This window comes from Physcomitrium patens, chromosome 1, assembly GCF_059467195.1.
Source record: "Physcomitrium patens ecotype Gransden chromosome 1, ASM5946719v1, whole genome shotgun sequence".
NCBI lineage: Eukaryota > Viridiplantae > Streptophyta > Bryopsida > Funariales > Funariaceae > Physcomitrium > Physcomitrium patens.
Genome location: NC_143410.1, coordinates 25,927,564 through 25,947,879, shown reverse-complemented (window position 1 = coordinate 25,947,879; position 20,316 = coordinate 25,927,564).

Genomic DNA, 20,316 nt, shown 5'->3' with positions numbered 1-20,316 from the left:
AACTCAATTAAACAAAGATCTACACAAAAATAGATCTATAAGGAGAATATAACTTAATTTACATTAAAGAAAGAGATAAATCAAAGGTTGTTTTTTAAACTAGGTATGGACATTTTGAATATAATGTCATATCTTTTGGATTTATAAATATATCAATTACTTTTTAATATCTCATAAATAGAATTTTTTGTGAATTTTTTGATGGTTTTTATTGTCTATTATTTAGACAATATTCTAATCTACTCTATGAACATATAAGAATATAAACTTCATGTTTATTGTGTGTTACTAAAACTTAAAGATATATGATTATATACTAAGATGGAAAGGTGTATATTCCATACTATTCAAGTTGACTTTCTAAGATACCTTATTTCTAACAAAGGTCTAATGATGGATCCAAAAAAGGTCCAAACTATCATATATTAGAAGATTTTAAGAATAATAGAAATATGCAATGATTTTTATAATTTACCAATTATTACAAAAAAATTATTAATTTTTTTTTCAAGTTATGGCTCTTCTTACATGTTTTACATATAAAGATAAACTTGAGTGGAGCAAAGAAGTTAGATCATTTTTTCAAGTCTTGAAAATAATATTTATTTTTGTATCAATTTTATATTATATTAAATCTTTTAAGGTATTATCTATAAAAAAAATACATCAAAATTTGCCATATGTATTGTCTTGTAATAAATAGAAGTAGATAATAAGCTCCATCCATTAGCTTTTTATTCCAAATTTTTTTCAATAGCTGAGATTAATTATGAAATCCATGACAAAGAGCTTCTTGCAATTGTGGATTCATTTCAAGAATGGTGTTATTATCTAAAAAGTGTCTTAAATCTAATTATCGTATATACAGATTATAAGAACCTTGAATATTTCATATTGATATAGATTTTGAATTGTTATCAAGCCCATTGGAGCATGTTTTTATTAAGATTTGATTTCAAGGTCTCTTATCAACTCAAAAAATAAAAAAGATTATTAAATATCTTTTCTAAATATTCTTATCTTGTACCAAAAAGAAAATGCAGCTTTTGATTAATAAAGTATGATTTTCTTGAAGTTAGAGCATTTTCATTTTTGAGTAATAAAATCAATATTCATTGTTGATTCAATCTTTATCAAGAAAATTCAATCAAATATGTCCTCTTCTGATCCTTTTATTTATGATATTAAGAATAATTCTTTTAAGTCTCATTATACTTCTAAGTTTGAATTCAAAAATACTTTATTTTGAAGTATAATTATATATTTTAAAAGAAAAAGCATAATTATATATTTTTAAAGTATATCATGATTTTATAAGCTTGAAAAGATATTATTATGCTTTTTCCTGTTGAAATGAATTGAAAAAAAGATGTATAAATCTTAGATATTTGTGTCAAAAGAAAAGTGACAAAAATAAAAACTAAGAAGTATGTATATTTAAAAAAAACTCGAATAGCTATTGCCAAAAGATAAAGGAATAAGAGACTCTTAAAACTAGATTAGAAACAAGAAAGGAATTGACAAGAATAAAGAAGGCTTCATTCTTACCTCTATATATAATATCTACTTAAGATCTATGTAGCAATATTCTATAGGACTTCCAAAAATGTGTTGACTTTACATGATACATATCTTGACTTGCAAGGCAAGTTTCTTATATGGGCGCCACATAATTAGCTTGTTTTACAAGCTACCAATACATATGTCACATAGATAGATTATTAACCAAATTTCTAACCTATCAATCAACTACAAATGTATGTAAAGTCAAAATAAGGTCTAAAAAGCTTATAAGAAGCTTTTTTAGAAGATATTATGAAATTAACATATTTTTATCTAATTCTACCTATTCATATTATGTAGGCTACAATTATAGTAGATATATATCTGTGACAATAATAAGACTTTGGAGTTAATAACAAGAGATTTTTCGTGGCTTCAAATCTAGAAGGTAGTTAAAGACTTTATATAAACATGTGATATTTGTTTAAAATCAAAAACTCTTCATCATCAATCTTTTAGATTTCTTCAGCCATTACTTATTTTAAAAAAATTATGGTCCTCTATTTCTATAGATTTTATCATAGATCTTTGAATCTCAAATTTATATGATTCTATATTTGTGATAGAAGATCATTTTATTAAGATGGTATATTTTATATCATGTACAAAATCTATTATATGTGAGAAAATGATTAAGCTTTTTTTTGACAATATTTATTGCTATCATAGATCATCCAAAGATATTATATCATAGAGGAAGATTTAATTTATATCAAGGTTATAAAGAATCCTTTTCAAGATTTTAAAGATTGATATAAAGCTTTCTTTGGCTTTTTATCTTTAAATAAATAGAAAAATAGAATGGATGAATCAAGTTTTGTAGCAATATTTGAAATATATCATTAATTATCATCAAGATGATTGAACAATCCTTTTACCATTAATAGAATTTTATTATAATAATTTAATATATTCTTCTATTCAAAAAATACCTTTCTTTGCCAATTATGGTTATCATCCATGACTTGATACTTTTGACTTTTTAAAAGTTGATAATCATATGAAAAAAGTTTTTTTTTTTTTTTTTTTTTTTTTTTTCAAAGTTACATACAACAATAAAGGCTCAGTTAAAAGAAACTCAAGAATGTCAAAAGATCAATGCAGATGCCTATTGCAAAGAACAACCACAATTCAAAGTGGATGATAGGATATGATTATTTTGTCACAATATCAAGAATACTTGTCGTTTTCATAAGTTGAACTATTATAAGTTTCAATTTTTTTTTATTTGTAAGTAAATTAATCATGTTTCTTATTGATTACATCTATAAGAATCAATGAAGATCTATTCCATATTCCATGTATCTCTTCTTGAGCTATATAAAATAATAAATATTTTAAAAAGAAGACAAATGTCACCTCTTCCTATAAAAATAGATAATAATTAAGAGTTTCAAATGGAAGAAGTTTTAGATTCAAGACTCTGTCAAAATAGATTAAAATATCTTATTTATTAGTAAAAATATAACATTAATGAATTTACATGGGAGCCAATAAAAAATCTTATAAATGTAATAAGAATAGCTAAGGCTTTTTATCAATGACATCTATCAAAACCAAGATGAAAAATAATAAATCTTTGTTATGAAAAAAAAAAGATACATGGAGGAGAGCATTCTATCTTCTATCTTTGTTTGTAGCATCTATGTATTTGTAGCAGTAAGGAAATGAAAAACCAACAACTAGCAGATTCAATTCAAGAGCTATTATTTGTTGAGTTATTGGACAAGCCATCTTGATTGTCATGACCTTTAAGGCAATATAATTAAGATGAAGATCCTCAAGAATGATGTGTCTTTTCTTAAATAGATAGTAAGTTATAATATATTTGATATTACAACCTTGAAAGAGATTTTTAATATTTTTTGATTTTATTAGAAATAGAAACAATTCTTAATGATATTCTAAATATTTTATTTGAAAGAAGTTATGAAGGCCTCAACAATGATCAAATAATAGGGTGGTTTGCCATTATAGAATGGCATATTATCCACAATTGAGAAGACCTATCAACCATCTTCAAAGAAAAAAAAGATCAAAGCATGTAGCAAACATAATTTATCATATTTTGGATTTCTTTTCAACATATGATAATTTTTCTTCAAAGAACTTGTTCCTAAAAGAGACATAATATCTTTTAGAGAAGCTTCTTAAAAGCTTCATAGAGGTTGCTTAGTTTTACACATATTTATAATTAATTTGCATGCTAAAAACTTGGTCAATAAGTTAATTATGTGACATAATAGCTTGTCTAATAAGTTAATTATGTGGCACATATATAGATAACTTACTTTGGAAGTTAAGACATGTGTCTAAGAAAGTCAACATATATTAAAGGTCCTATAGAATATTGCCTTATAGCTCTTAGATAGAGAGTATATATAGAGACAAGACTAAAACCTTCTTTATTCTTGTTAATACCTTTTTAATCCATAGTCTTATTTGAAGACTTTTTAATCTTCTTGTCTTTAGTAATAGCTATTTTAATTTAACATATTACCATCTTTGAGTGATTTCTTAGTCTTTTTGAATGACATAAGATTGTACTAAGATTTTTTTTTTCTTTAGAATTCATATCCCTAATATAAGAACTTTTACTAGAGATTTCAAATGGTATACAAAGTTCTTAGTCAAGTTTTCATAAATGAATTCTTTTAGTGCAACCAACTTATTCTGCAATAAGTTGTAGATTGGTCCAAATCGTGGTTCATATCCTTCTAGTAAATTAATTGAATAGTTATAAGGTCAATAATTATAAGGTCAAAATATCAAAAAAATCTTAATAACGGTTAGAAATGTCACTTCATGACTTTCTACCATTAAAAATGGATGTATCAAGGACATGAATTTCAAAGAAAAAAATCTTCAATGTACTATCATGTCATTGTAAAGAATTAGAAAGCCACTCAAAGATGATATAATATTGATCTCGAATGGCTATTGTTAAAAACAAGAAGTCTAGAAAGTCTGACACGGATATACATACATACTCTTATAAATACCTATATGATTAGATAGAAGTAGGTAAAAGTAGATAAAAGTAGATTAATTTTATAATATCTTGTAGAATACGTTCGTAGAAGCTTCATAGATGTTGTTTTGATTTTATATTTATTTGTAGTTGATTTATAGATTAGAAACTTGGTCAACAAGTTATATATTAGTGGCTTGTAGAATAAGCTAATTATGTGGTGTACATATAAAATACTTACCTTGCAAATTAAGATATGTGTCTTACAAAGTCAATACATTTGGAGGTCTTATAGGACATTGTTACATAGCTTCTAGTTAAGAGTATATATAGAAGTAAGAATGAAGCCTTCTTCACTCTTGTTAATGTCTTTTTAATCTTTAGTTTTGTTTTAAGACTTTTTAATCTTCTTATTTTTGGCAATAGCCATTCTAATTCAATATTATTGTGAGTGATTTTTTCTTCCTTCACTTAAGTTCAATTTGATTCAATTGTGACTTAAATTAAAATTCAATATTAACTTAGGTAGGTATTTAAACCATAAGTATATAAAAAAATCAAAAATAAATAAATAAATAAATAAATAAATGATATAACAATCATAATTAATTCAATCAAGTAGAATAAGTCAAGTATATAATTTTTTATATTTTCTTAAATTTATAATAAAATAAGTTAATTACCTTCTAAGATTTATTTAATCTAATTGTAGATTTATTTAATCTAATTGGAGATCCGTCCCCACTCTAAAAATCATCAAAAATTTGTTATAACTTGAAAATTAATGACTCAACTTTTTTAATAAATTAGACTTTAAATTGCATTCATAATAGTAAGTTATATTAAAGTTGAGTTAGAAGTCAACAAGTTACAAATTTTTGAAGTTGATGCTCCTATGCTACTAAGGATAATAGACCCCATATTACTTGGAAATTTGCCAAAAATCCGTATAAGCTTCAAATTACTTGTGGCTTATGCCATTAAAAAGCTTGTAATTAGAAAAAGATGATTACCAAGTATTGTTCAAAAAAATAAAAAATTGAGTGATTGAGAGGTAAAAATATTGAAATAGTGACAAGATGGAAGAAAATTTCTTCCAATTAAAAGCCTAGAAAAAATTTGGCAAGGCTTTGCCTTATGAAAGGGACAAGAAAGAGAGGGAGCTTGGCTACTCAATCCTTTTTAATCAGGTGGGAGGAGGCCCAAAGATGATGGCCACATTTCTACCATTTAAATCAAATAACCTCTAACCAAGATCAAGGGTCCATAATCACTCTAAGCTTAAATCCGATTATAAGATTGGAAATACTTATAACTCAAAAATTAATACCTTTTTAGTAAAACTAATACCAAAAATGTCTCTAAAATACATTTTTATCTTCAATTTGACTATTCTTAAGCCGAAATCCAAGTTCTAAATCATCAAAACTATGTAATTTACTAATTTAGTTACAAATTTCAATTTTAATTTTAATCAGTCTACTTGGAGATTAGTGGGGGTTCTTGCCATCAAAGCCATCATGATCACTATTTTTTTTAATTTAAACTCCCTTAAACATGAACTCTTAGCAAATCCAATATCCAATTGTAATTTGGCCTTGAATTAATACACTTGTGATCTTTTTCTTTTTCTCCAATTTTCAACTCCAAATAGTGATTAAAATCACTAAGAGAGGAATTCCTCCATAACAATTAGATCACCTCCATCTTCTAGAAATCATCATTATTTTAATAATTAGACTTTATATTTTTAATCTATTTAAATTACAATAAAAAATTTAAGCTTAAAAAATCTTAAAATTAAATAAGAAGATAGAGCAATTGGACTTAAGAAAATTCTTGACCATAGTCAAATTAAGAATTAGCCTTGGAATTGAAAATTAAGATTAAAGATTAATTTAAAATATAATTTTTAGGAATTAAAAGAGAAAATTCTACTAAAATTCTAATTTTAGTACTAAAAGAGAATTTAGACTTAATCAAAAAAAATCATAGATCTTTTAAATTTAATATTTTTATAATTTTAAACAATCACTCAATCTAATAGTTAAAAGTATCTACCTAATTAAAAACCTAAAAATATGAATAAAGTCATAATTAACTAAAAATAATAATTTAGATCTATAAATAAATCATAATAGCATTAAAATTAATAAAAATATGTTAAAAATAAAAATATTGATTATAACTAACTATTAAAGCTATTAATTGTGTTCACAGCTATATCATCTTTAAATGACTTTTTGATTCTTTTCAATGACACAAGAATATATTTAGGATATTTATTTTTTTAAGATTCATATCCTTGACAATTTGATAAGAGTACTAACTTATTATTTCTATCTTGTTTTAGAAGTGAATAGATTACTCTACTTCTATTGTTGTGTTTTACAGATTGATGACTATTCACCTTTAAACAAATAATCTTCTTTTTTAATATTATTTTAAAAAAAAAATAGATTACTTTTTTTTGTAGAAATTTTTATTTGATATTAAAGGTTGTAGATTATTCTCTTTTAGATTAATTTTTTGAATTTGTTTGAGTTGTCTACAGAAAGAAAGATTATAGATGCTACTATTGGTAGAAATGAGAGTAGATTTATAATTATTTCAAATCTTTATAAACTTGTCAATTAAAATAGGATCAATCAATCGTAAGAATCTAAGATCCTTCTAATCTACAGCAATATAAAACATCATCACAAAGTAGAATAAAATAAATAAGAATAAATCTAAACAAAAGTGAACTGAATAGGATACAAAAGACAAAAAAAAATTAAGCAAATAAAAATAGATTAAAAAAAATTGAACAAGAAGATACAAAACCAAATTTTACAAAGAAAAAAGGTTTAAAGATATATTTGACCAAATGCCCCAAAAGGCTCTAGCCAATCCTATTTATACTTTATTCTACTATCCTAGACTTTCTAAAATATTTTTAGATGATGGATACTATTTAGATTACCTCTTTAAATTCTTTCTAGAAAGTTCTATGATAGGCTCCACCTAAATAATCATCCTAAGTTTTTTTTAGAATATTCTATAGTAGATCCTATATAATCCACTAACCTAATCTCAATTTTAAAAACATCCATAATTTCTCAAATATGGTTTCTATTATCCATTTCTATGTGTCAATAATATAAATAACTTAACTAAATCATGTTACAGTTAATCTTCCTCAACTAATGAGGAAGGTCCTTGTTTTGCTCCCAATAGTATCTCCAAATTGTCTCTTGGCAATGGATGGGGTTTTGTGTAGGTTCCCACATTGCATCGTAGATGGAATAATCTTTCTAAAGAACTATGTACTAAAGTTGTGGATATCCACTACCATGGCAAAGGTAGCAATATTCCAAAATGCTATCCACTTCATATTTTTTTTGATCATTAACCACAATTGATAGTGGTGGTGGTTGATGTTGATCTAGAAAGCACTTTGGCATCGTATGAAATTTCTTTAGTTACAAAACATGAAAAACTAGATTGATCCAAATATGTGGCAAAAACTTGAGGTGGTTTATAATATTAGAAATCACTACAGAAATGCAAAAAAGTCCAAGCTACCAAGGTGCAATTTTATGGATTTGGATTGATGTAGCAAATGGCAAATTGGCATTGAAGAGTAATATATGATCACCCTCCCAAAAGGTCTGGTGTTGCTAGTGGTTATCTACATACTGCACTTGTTGATTCTGTGCATTATAGAAGTGATGCCATGTCTCTTGTAAGGTCGTTGTAAGTTATTATATAAACTCTTCTATTATCGAGTTATTGGTGTCAATGGAATAATAAAAAATTAATAGCATAATCAAATATTGATCGATGTTAAGAAAAAATAGTGAATGATTAGTACCTGCTTGAATACTATCATTGTAGGCAAATTCAAAGGGCTTCAAATATTCATCTTAGTCATTATAGTGAACTATCACAAATGCTCGTAACATATCTTTTAGGATTTGATTTGCACACTATCATACTATAGTTGCTTATGATATATAAAAATTAATTAAAACATATATTATGTTTGTAAGTCTTGATATGAATTAGAATGGTTAGTAAGAAAATTTATTTGGAGGTTTATTTATTTTGATTATAGTATTTATATTATATAGGATTTAAATATTTAGTATATAGCTTAAAAAAAGATTGAAGTCTAAAGATGAAAGTCTAAACTATTAGAAAGCTTATTGAAAAAGATGAAAGTAAGGTATGGTTGGATGAAGGCAAGAGGTGAAGATCTTCATCTTTATTGATCAAATGTCATGCCCAAAGGACTTCAAGGAGACTATCCAAGGCCTTATTAGAAATTACGGTTTTTTTTTTAATTCATTTGAGCTTTAGAAGATAAGATAAATAAGTTTAGGTTTTTAAATACAATTTGGATATAAATTTTGTATAATTTGGAGTTTTTATGAAGGAATTATAGGTGCTCAAAATTAAGGTATTAATTTCATATTTATTATATCTCTTTGGAACATAAGATATGCTTACAGAGAGCAACAAAGGATCGAAAATTAGGATTGAAGAGAGAACTTTTTTGGCTATACTTTTCATATATTTTTTGATGAATTCTAAGTCTAGATGAAGAAGTTACAAGGCATTGAAGACAATAGATGTAATTCAAAGATAGTAAGTGAGTCATTTTATTGATAGTAATAGTTGGAGCCATATCTTAAGTTTTTGGATGAATTATTAGCTCAAAATTTCCATAAGTATGTATTATTAAGATAAAAAGCTATAAAACAAAGTTTCATAGTATTTGAGTACTTAATTTATAAGATATAAAGAAAATTGCATGTAGGTATATGTAAGCAAGGGTTTGAAGCTACTGTTAGGATTTTAGTGATATCTTAAGATTCGTACCAAATTTGTAGTTAAAATTTGTTTTAGTAGTTGTTGAAAGTATATCAATACTTCATGTAAAATTTTAGTTTATTTGAATAGTCCAATTGTGAGATATGAACTGTTGAAATTCAAAAAAAAAAAATTCATAAGGATTTATAAGATTTTAAGATATTTTATTATATATTTGGATGATTTTTTTTTTGTACTTAGACTTATGTATTGATGTAATTTTCCTAAAAGGAAAAACATTATATAAATAAACTTAGAACTTTAATATCTTAAACTGAATTGAGCATTTAATAGCAATCAGAAGCTCAATACTTTGTTGAGGCAAACTCTCTTTACTCCAACAACACTCTATTTGTCAATTTGTTTGATGATGGAAGGCTATAGATATGACAAGTCATGTACTTAATAGCTTAAATATGGCTTATCAAAAACTTCTTGTGAAGCATGGATTACAATCTCAAACAATGATATGAGGTAATAAATGGTGATAAAAGTTAGTATCAAAGAAGATTCATACAAGTACTGAGGCATCAATATCGAAGTGCACTATAGCCAAGTGAAGTTGCTTCAAGAGTTGATCGACAAAGACAATAATCATGATGTAATTATGAGCTATCTATAGCAAATATATAACAAGATCTATTATCACTTACTTTTAACATGCCATAGGTAGTAAAATTAGTTGCAATAGTTCTAGAAGATGTTGTATTGTATACTTTATTACGTTGACATGACTTGCAAGAGTATATAAAAGCTCAAACATCATGATTCAAACTTCTCAAAAATCATGTCCTTGAAATCCATTCTAGAGTCTTTTTTTATCTTAGATGTCTAGATATTGAAATATTATGTCCTTCTTGAAGTATAATATCTGGAGTATAGCATTGTCATGTACATAAATTTGCTCTTTGAAATAGAGCAAGCCATCATTAAGACTATAATCATTAAAATTATTAAAATCATGAAACTATTAATGGTAGCAACTTCTGCCTTGTTTCCAAATTCAACCTTAAAGTTCGATCTTTGCAATAAGTTGTCTAACATAATATGTTGTTGTTCTTCTTTGTAATCAAGCTAGATATCAAAAAGCTACAATTGTTCTTTCCAATGATGATGTCATGATTTCATATTTTATAGATGTAAGTTGTTTAGAAAGGATTGATAGTCAATCCAAACAACCATTGGCTTTTCCAATAGATAGTATTGTCACATCTTTATGGCATGTATAATCACTAGTTGTTCTTGATCACATACAAAGTAATTGCGCTTTGCTCTTTTGAACTTGCATGATTTATATGCCATAGGTTGAAGGCTCCTACCAAAGTCTTATTGAAGGACTACTCCAATAGCAAAGTCGAAAGCATCAATTTCTAGTGTATAAGAAAAGTTGAGATTATACAATTGCAATATTGAAATAGTAATGAGTGCCTTCTTCAACCTATCAAAGATACTTTATTGTTCCAATTTCCATTCAAATTGAGCACCTTTATAATAAGGTATAGATAAGATAATTGTATAGATAGTTAGAACTATGGAAGTTTCTAGAAATTAGGGTTAGATTAATAGACCAGATAAGTTCTATCACAGAACATTCTAGAAAGAAATTAGGGAAATTATTTAAATATTATCCACTATAGAATCTTTTAAAAAAAGAATTTAAAGTAATTATATATGTGAAGTCTACTATCTAGGAATATTTTAAAAAATCCAGGGTCATAGGATAAGGTATAAATAGGATTGGCCAAGGCCTTTTGTAGCATCTGATTAAATATGGCTTTAGACCCTTTCTCTTGATAAAATTTGGTTTTATATCATTTTTTTCAGTTCAATTTTGTTTTCTTTCTGTTTGCTCAATTTCATCTTTTATATTTTATTTTGTTTAGTTCTATTCAATCTTGTTCTAATATGTTTTGTCCTATTTTCTAATAACGCTTATGTTGCTGTAGATTAGAAGGATCTTAGATTTTTTTGAGATAGTCTGGTCTTCTTTCAACCTTTTTTCAATAGATTTGTTAATAAGGTAGTAATGTATACAAATCATCAAACAAAACAATAATAATATTCAGCAAGGCCTAAAAATGAGCGGACTTCAAAAGCATCTTTGGAAGTTGGCTAATCTTCTACTACTTTTATCTTATCCAACTCCATATACATGCCTTCAAAAGACACCACATACCTCAAAAAAGTGATTTCTAACTTTCAAAGTTTATATTTTGATTGCTTGTAATAGAAGCAACTATCGTGTAAGTCACATAGTACTTATTATTGATGTTGCTCATGTTCCTCAGTAGTTTTATTATATACAAGGATATCATCAATGAAGAAAATTACATACTTATCCAAAAGTTTCCAAAATAATTTGTTCTTGTGCCCATAAAAGAAGTTGAAGCATTGGTGAGGCAAAAAGATAAAATAAGCTATTTTAAATATCCATAGTGTGTACAAAATGCCATCTTTTCTATATCCTCTCTTAGAATAGGTGTCTACCAATAACCACTCCAAAGATTCAATTTGCTCGAAATGGTCGCACCTCAAAGTTAATCAAAAAAATCATCCACACATAGAAGTGGATATGTATTCTTAATAGTTTGCTTATTAAGGCCTCGATAGTTGATATAAAATCAAAGTCCACCACCTTTTTGGGGTGTAAAGAATACAAGTACTTTCCATAATAATGTGATTTTTTAAATGATGTCCTTTTCTAAGAGTTTGTCTAATGTCTTTTACAACTCTTTAAGTTGATTTGATATTAGGCAATAAATTGGCCAACTTATTGATTTGGCTCCAGACAATAGTTCTATTAAAAAAGAGGTACCACGATTAAGAAGCAAGCGACTAGATAGGTGGGTTGGAAAGACATCTCAATATTTATTTATACTTGCTCTATTCATTCTACTCCTTTAGCTGTCATTTCCACCACTGAGGTAAGATTTAGAACCACTATATATACCGGTTGCTTATGCTATATTTGTTTTTTATAAAAGTCATTCCTATGAGTAAGTCTTTAATTACAAATTATTTTTTCTCTCCGCTCAATGTAGAAGTACAAAGAGTCACCTTGCATCTATTTTTTTGAAGGAGATTGTCCTTTCTATCCAATTAGCTTGCTTATTTTTCACCTCTAGCCATAGTATATCAAGGATAACATCATGTCTTAGCTTTAATATCTTAAATCTATCTCTTAAGACATAGGTGTCAATTAACTTCAATTTTTTTTTTTACATGTCTCACTCAATACGTTCTCTTGGTTATTTGCAAGATATGTACCCTCTTCCTTGATTACCTTAGTTTTAATCTCAAGTCGGTATTAAGATAGAAAGGATTTGCCTCAAGAAAGAACTAAGGTCCTGACTGTTACTAATTGCTCAATCAAATCTTGATATAGGAAAGACCAAGTTTATATATATATATATATCACTTTTAAGAATAATTATATCAAATATATAAGTCTTAAATTTCCAAAAGTATCCAAAATATGATAAAAAAAACTCTAAATTTTTATATATCCTTGTAGGATATTATTTCCAAATTTCAACAATTCATATCTTCTAATTGGACCATTCAAACACACTCAAATTTTACATTAAGTACTAATGTACTTCTAAAAAATAACATAACAAATTTCAACTACAAATTTATTGCGGATCTTAAGATATCACCAAAATTCTAACAATAGCTTCAAATCCTAGTTTTTATACACTTGCATGTAATTTTTTTTATATCTTACAATCTAAGCACTCAAATGCCACAAACTTTTGATATATTTATATATATATATATATATATATATATATATATATTCTTAACACAATAATCTACCTTCTTTAAAATATTTGAACCAAAAATTCATTTAGAAATTTAAAATATGGCTTCAACCATTACTATGATCAATATCACTCACTTACTATCTTTGATTTAGATGCGTTGATTTCAAGTCTTTATAACTTCTTCATCTAGATTCCAAATTCATCTGACAGTATATGAAAAAAGTAGTCAAAAAAGTGTTCTCTCCAATCTTAATTACCGATCCTTTGTTGTTCTTTGTAAACATATGTTATGCTCTAAAGAGTCATAGTAGATACAAAATTAACACCTAAACTTTGAGTACCAATAATTCCTTTATAAAAACCCCAAATCATATAAAATTTATATCCAATCTGTATTCAAAAATCTAAACTTGCTAATCTTAGCCTCCAAAGCTTGAATGACCTCAAAAAAAATCCTAATTCCTAATAAAGCATCAAGTAGCCTCCTTGAAGCCCATTGAATATGGCCTTCAACCAATAGAGATGAAAATCTCCATTCCTTGCTTTCATCCAACCATGCTTAACTTTCATCCTTCCTATTAGTTTAGATTTTCATCTTTAGGCTCTAATCTCCTCTCAAGGCTTCATACTAAATATTTAGGTCCTATAATTTTTTAAATGCCATAATCAAAATAGATAAAATTAAAAATAAAGTTTCTTATATCCACTTTCTTTAAGTTAATCTATTAACTATTCCAATACACACCAAGACTTATGAACATATTATATATTCTAATTAATTTTTACATAATATAAGCAATTATAACACAACATCGGTTGGAAATTTTAGTCGAGATGTAATTTTTTATGGAGCCACAATTTACATGCACTCAATATATATGTCTACTAAATAGTCCCATTAGATGTACCAATCAACTCTTTTTATAGTTATCTAGGCCATGCTATTTGTTTTTGAGAGATAATAGCTATCTCCAGTATTAGCCATTATCCCTTTCATTAGGGAACTTTGTTCCCTATTATGTTTCATTATCGACTTAATGAGTCTTGAGATTATGAACCCATGTTATTTTTTTGATGCTTGAATTTTGACATTTTGAACAACCTTTGATTTGATGGCCTTGCTCTCGATAATAGAAAGATAATTCTTTTTGCATTAATATTTATCATCTTTGTGGTGTCAATGATCCTTGTATGATATCAATCTCCATTGGCCTTGGTTGTTATTCTATAGCATTAAATAGCAACATAGAATTTAATACTATAAGTTGTATTCTATGATTTTTGAAATCTATAATATTAACCCTCTTTACAATCCTAATTGCATCTTTAAATATTTATGGATCCCTTATTTCCACCTCTTGTTGGATCTCAGGTTTCAAATCTCATAGAAATCAATCTATCATCTTTACCTCTAAAACATTATAAATTTAGAGATATAGAGACTTGAATTAGAAGATATAATCTTATATCAACCTAAATTGTATAAGATTTGCCAAATAATCATGTGCTATCTTTTTTCCATTGATGGGCCAAAATTGATTCCTAAATTTAGTCTCAAACTCCATACAATCACAAAATCTACCTTAAGCTCTATAGCTTTGAACCCAATGTTGCTACCAAATGGCTATTGCATCTCTTAAATAGCTGGCTGCATATATAATTCTTTCAATGGTATTTGCTCCAAATAGTTGGATGTATTGTTGCATGTTAAAGAACCATTGATATATAACTTCTTACTTTGATGTCTCAAAGTATGTATTAGACTTACTCAATTTGAGCCTAATAAATATCAGCTCCTTTGTCCTAGAGGCTTTTATTTGCCTTTGCAAAGTAGATATCTAGCTTGAAAGGTACTGTATTTGAGCCTCTATCTGGAATTGGTTTGTCATATCTCTTATCTAGATTCCATAATTGTAATGCCTTCTCATCTTTTAGTTGAATTTTTAAGAGTAGCTTGTAGTAGCCTCACATAATAACCAATGTGACCACAATAATTGACCTTGAATTATATGATAACTATTGATACACTACCAAAGAAAAGACTAACACTCGCTTTGATACCAATGAAATAGGACCAATCTATCTCAAAAGTCTAAGATTCTTCTAATCGATAATAACATAGAACCTCATCGCAAAGTAGAACAAAATGAATCAGAATAAACTTGAATAGAACTAAATAAAATAGGACACAAAAGATAAAATTGAATAAATAAAAATAAAATAAAATAAAACTGAATATGAAGATGAAAAACTAAATTTTACTAAGAGAAAAGGTCTAAAGCCATACTTCATCAAATGCACCAAAAAGCCCTAGTCAATCCTATTACCTTAGGCTTTATACAATATTCTTAAATGATGGACTTTATTTAAATAACTACTCTAAACTCCTTCTAAAAGGTTCTATGGTAGATCCTACCTATTTAATTGCCTTAAGTTCTTTCTAGAATATTCTATAATAGATCTTGCATAGTCTACTAACTTTTCTCCAATTCTAAAAACGTCCATAACTTTTCAAACATGGTTCCAAATATCTATCTTTATATATCAATAAGACAAATATCCTATCTACACCATGTTACATCCATACTCTAAGCATAAAAAATTCACGTATTTCTAATGTGAATTATAGAAGTACTATTCTTATATCTATGGAAGAAGTTTAGAGTCTAGAATAAGAAGTTGAGTAGTTGAAGGAAGTAAGTAGATCGACTTTATAACCAAATCTAGGAAATTTTGCTTCTACAAATATAATAGAAACAAGGATTAATATGCCTGAGAAGTTTGATGGAACAAGATCAAAATTTCAAGGATTTTTACAACAAGTCAAGTTCTATCTAAAGTTGCATTTCTTCTAATATTGTGATGGATTCACTTAAGTTGGATTCATAAGCATATTTCTATTAGAAAGTACTCTCTTTTAATTTTTACTTTTAATAAAAAAAGATTTGTAACTCTTTTATGATTTGAATTCATTTCTAGAAGTATTTATGGCCACATTTGAAGAAAGTGATCAAAAAAGAGTAACAAAGATCAAGCTCTTATCTTTACGGAAAATATCACAATCAACTACTATATATGCTGATGAATTCCAAAACCTTGCTTGCAATATGGACTAGAATGACAAAGCTCTTATCAATCAATTTTGATATGGATTAAAGAATAATAACAAAGATTTTCTATTAATAATAATAAAAATAAAATCTTTCTAGACTTCTTATTTTTAGCAATAGACATTCTTATTCAATATTATATCATCTTTGAGTAAATTTTTAGTTCTTTTTAGTGACATAAGATTGTTTTGAGGATTATTTTTTTTTGAGATTCATATCCTTGAAAAAGTCTTAAAATAAGATAAAAGACTAAAAAAGCATTGACAAGAATAAAGAAGACTTCATTCTTGCTTCTATATATATTCTTAACTAAGAGCTATGTGGCAAAGTCCTATAGATCCTCCAAAATATATTGACTTTATAAGACACATATCTTAACTTGCAAGGTAAGTTTTTTATATGTATATCACATATTTAACTTATTCAGCAAGCTATTAATATATAGTTAACTTGTTGATCAAGTTTCTAACCTATCAATCAATTACAAACATATATAAAATTAAAGCAACATCTAAAAGGTATTATAAAATTAATATACTTTGATCTATTTTTTCCTTATTTCTACCTAAATATTTAAATATTTATATATATATATATATATATATATTCTTAGAAATATCTCCCTTCTAAAAATGAGTTCCACAAGAAGTGATCATCATGTATTAATGAAATCCAAGATGTGGTGAATTGTATTTGCTACACACTTTGATCTTTATTTTTTTCAAAAATAGGTCTTCTCAGCCATTGATAGTATTCCATACTAAGGCAAAAGGACCACCCTATTATTTGATTTTTTTTGAGGCATTTCTAACTTCCTTCAAATAAAATATTTAAAACATTGTTAAGAGTTGTTCCTACCTTTAATAAAATCACCAAATATTAGGAGTTTCTTCCAAAGTCATAATACCAAACACATTGTATCTTGCCATCTATTCAATAAAGGATATGTTCTTCTTGAAGATCTTCATCTCGATTACGTCATCTTGAAGATTGTCATAATTGTAATATTTCATCTAATAAGTTAGCAAAAAAAAGCTCTTAGGTTGAATCTACTAGTCGTCAATTCTCCATTTTCTTAGCATCACAAATATAGAAAAGCTATATAGGAGGGTAGAAGATAGAATGTTATCTTTCTTGGATTTTATTTCTTTTATAGTAAACATTTGCTATTCTTTATCTTTATTTTGATAAATGTCATTGATGAAAAGCTTCAACTCTCTTTGCTACATTTACAAGATTCTTTGTTGGCTCCTATGTGCATTCACTAATATCATATCTATACCAATGAATAAGATATTCTAATCTATTTAGGTGCCCCCTTGAATCTAAGACTTTTTTTATTTTAATTTTTTTTTATTATTATCTACTTCTATAAGAAGAGGTGGTATTTGTCTTCGTTCTAAAATATTCATTGTCTTATATGGTTCAAAAAGAGATACATGAAATATTAAATGGATCTTCATAGACTCTGATAGATGTAATCAATAATTAACAAGATTGACTTATTCACTAATAGAAAAAAGTTCAAGCCTAAAATAGTTTAACTTGTCACAAGGACAAATAGTCTTGATATTATCACAAAATAACCATATCTTATTACTTACATTGAATTATAATTGTTCCTTGTGAAATGCATGTGCATTGATCTTTTTTTATTCTTGACCTTTTTTTAATTGTGACCTCATTGTTGCATGTAGTTCTGACAAATGATTTGCTAAAAAAATTTTGGAATGAAAAGCTACTAGATGGAATTTATCATATGCTTCCATTTGTGTTAATATTGCATCTAATGCAAAGTTTGATGCATTTATTTTTATGAAAAATATCTTAAAGAAGTCAATATGATATAAGATTGATGTAGAAATGAACTTTTTATTAAAGCATCAAATTATTCTTTGGCTTCTTTACTCTACTCAAGTTTGTCTTTACAAATCAAACATATAAGTGGAGCTGCAACTTGAAAAAAATTCTTGATGAAGATGTAATAGTAATTGGCCTTTTATTAGAAATGATGTATTCTTAGAAATCAACTAGAGTAGTATAGAATACACACTTTTCTAACTTGGCATATAATTTTGTATCTCTAAGTTTTTATAATACATAACAAATATAAACTTCATATTCTTCTTTTTTTTTAGAATAGATTAAGATATTGTCCAAATAACAAATGATAAAATCATCATGAAATTCTCAAAAGATATTATTTATTAGATGTCAAAAAGTAATTGGTGCATTTGTGAATCCAAAAGATATGACATTATATTCAAAATATCCATACTTAATTCAAAACAAAATTTTCTATTCATTTCTTTTTTTTAATGTGTACCAAATTATATATTCCTTATAGATCTATTTTTATATAGATCTTTGCTTCATTGAATTAATAAAAAATTTCTAAAATTAAAAATAGAAAATATCTATTCTTTATGGTCATCTTCATGAATCATCAATAGTCCATACATATCTGTAGATATTCATCTTTTTTCTTCACAAATAAGATATGAGTCTTGACTAGAGATTTAAAATGGCATATAAAATTCTTAGTCAAATTTTCATCAATGTACTTCTTTAGTACAACCAACTTCTTTTATGATAGGCTATAAATTGGTCCAAATGGTGGTTGAGCTTATTTGTAAAGGTTAATAGAACTATCATAAAGACAATGCTTTATAAGAATATTTACATTCTTTTTTTTAAAAACGTCTTGAAAATCTTGATACTGTCTAAGAATATTACTTCATATTTTTCCACCATCAAAAATGAACATGGCATATATAGCAAAAGATAACCTTTTTTTTATGGCATGCATGAAAGCTTTTGCCCCTACTAGTAAAGATTTGGATATACTAGACTTATATATTTTTACTTGACTAAAATTTTTTTAGATTAAACTATCAAAAAAATTAAGGTTACGAGAAATCCAATCTATCTAAGAATTATATTATTTTAACCAAGATTATCCTAAAATAATTGGATTAGATGGAGATCTTATTATATTAAATATTACTATGCTATTACAATCTTTAATTGCTACATCTAAAGGAATAGTTTAATACATAATATCTTCAAAAGATAGCAAACGACCATCTATGACTTCTACATATGTAGGTTTAATTTTTTTGACTAATAATATCTCTTAATTTTTGACAAAATCTTTGTCTATAAAGTAAGCTGAGACTCATGAATCTAATAAAGCTAAGACTTTGTGATTTTTTTTGTCTTAAATAAACTTCTAATGTAAAATAAGGTAAGGGGTCTCAAAAGAAAATAGGACCTTAATTAGGAATTGTGCAAGATTTCAACTGCACAATTCCTATTGTAGTGGAAAAAACTCATTTTTCAATACATCATTCTCTTTGGCAACCATATTTTTTATTTTGTAATTGTATTGTTTCTTTAGACAATATTGAATAATATGTTTAGCTTCTCTATAATATAAGGATAAGTCCTTTTAGCATTGTCAAGTTTTTTCCTACTTTATAAATAATTTAAAATGTATCGTATCAATTTGTATTAATTCTAGCTTTAATGCATGAATTTTTGAAAACTTAAGAACTACAGATATTATTTGATTTATTCTACTTTAGCCAAGTCTTTATTCTTGACATCTTTTATATAATTGATTATGCCATATAATGACTTGAGCAATAAATTATTTCAAAGATTTTTCCTTTTACATTCTTAATAACAAATATTTAATATTATCTTTCAATCTATATCAAAATTGATTGGTAAAGGCTTTGTCATTCTATTCAATGTCACAAGCAAGGTTTTGAAATTCATCAGCATATATAGTGGCTAATTGTGATCCTTGCTATAAAAATAAGAGCTTTATCTCTACTACTCTTTCTCGATTACTTTCTTCAAATGTCATTGTAAATATTTCTAAGAATGAATTCAAATCATAAAGGAGTTGCAAATCTTTTTTCATTAAAGATACAAATCAAGAGAGCATACTTTTTAATAGAAGTACGTATATAAATCCAACTTGAATAAATCTATTGGAACATTGAAAAGAATGTAATTTTAGATAAAACTTGATTTGTTG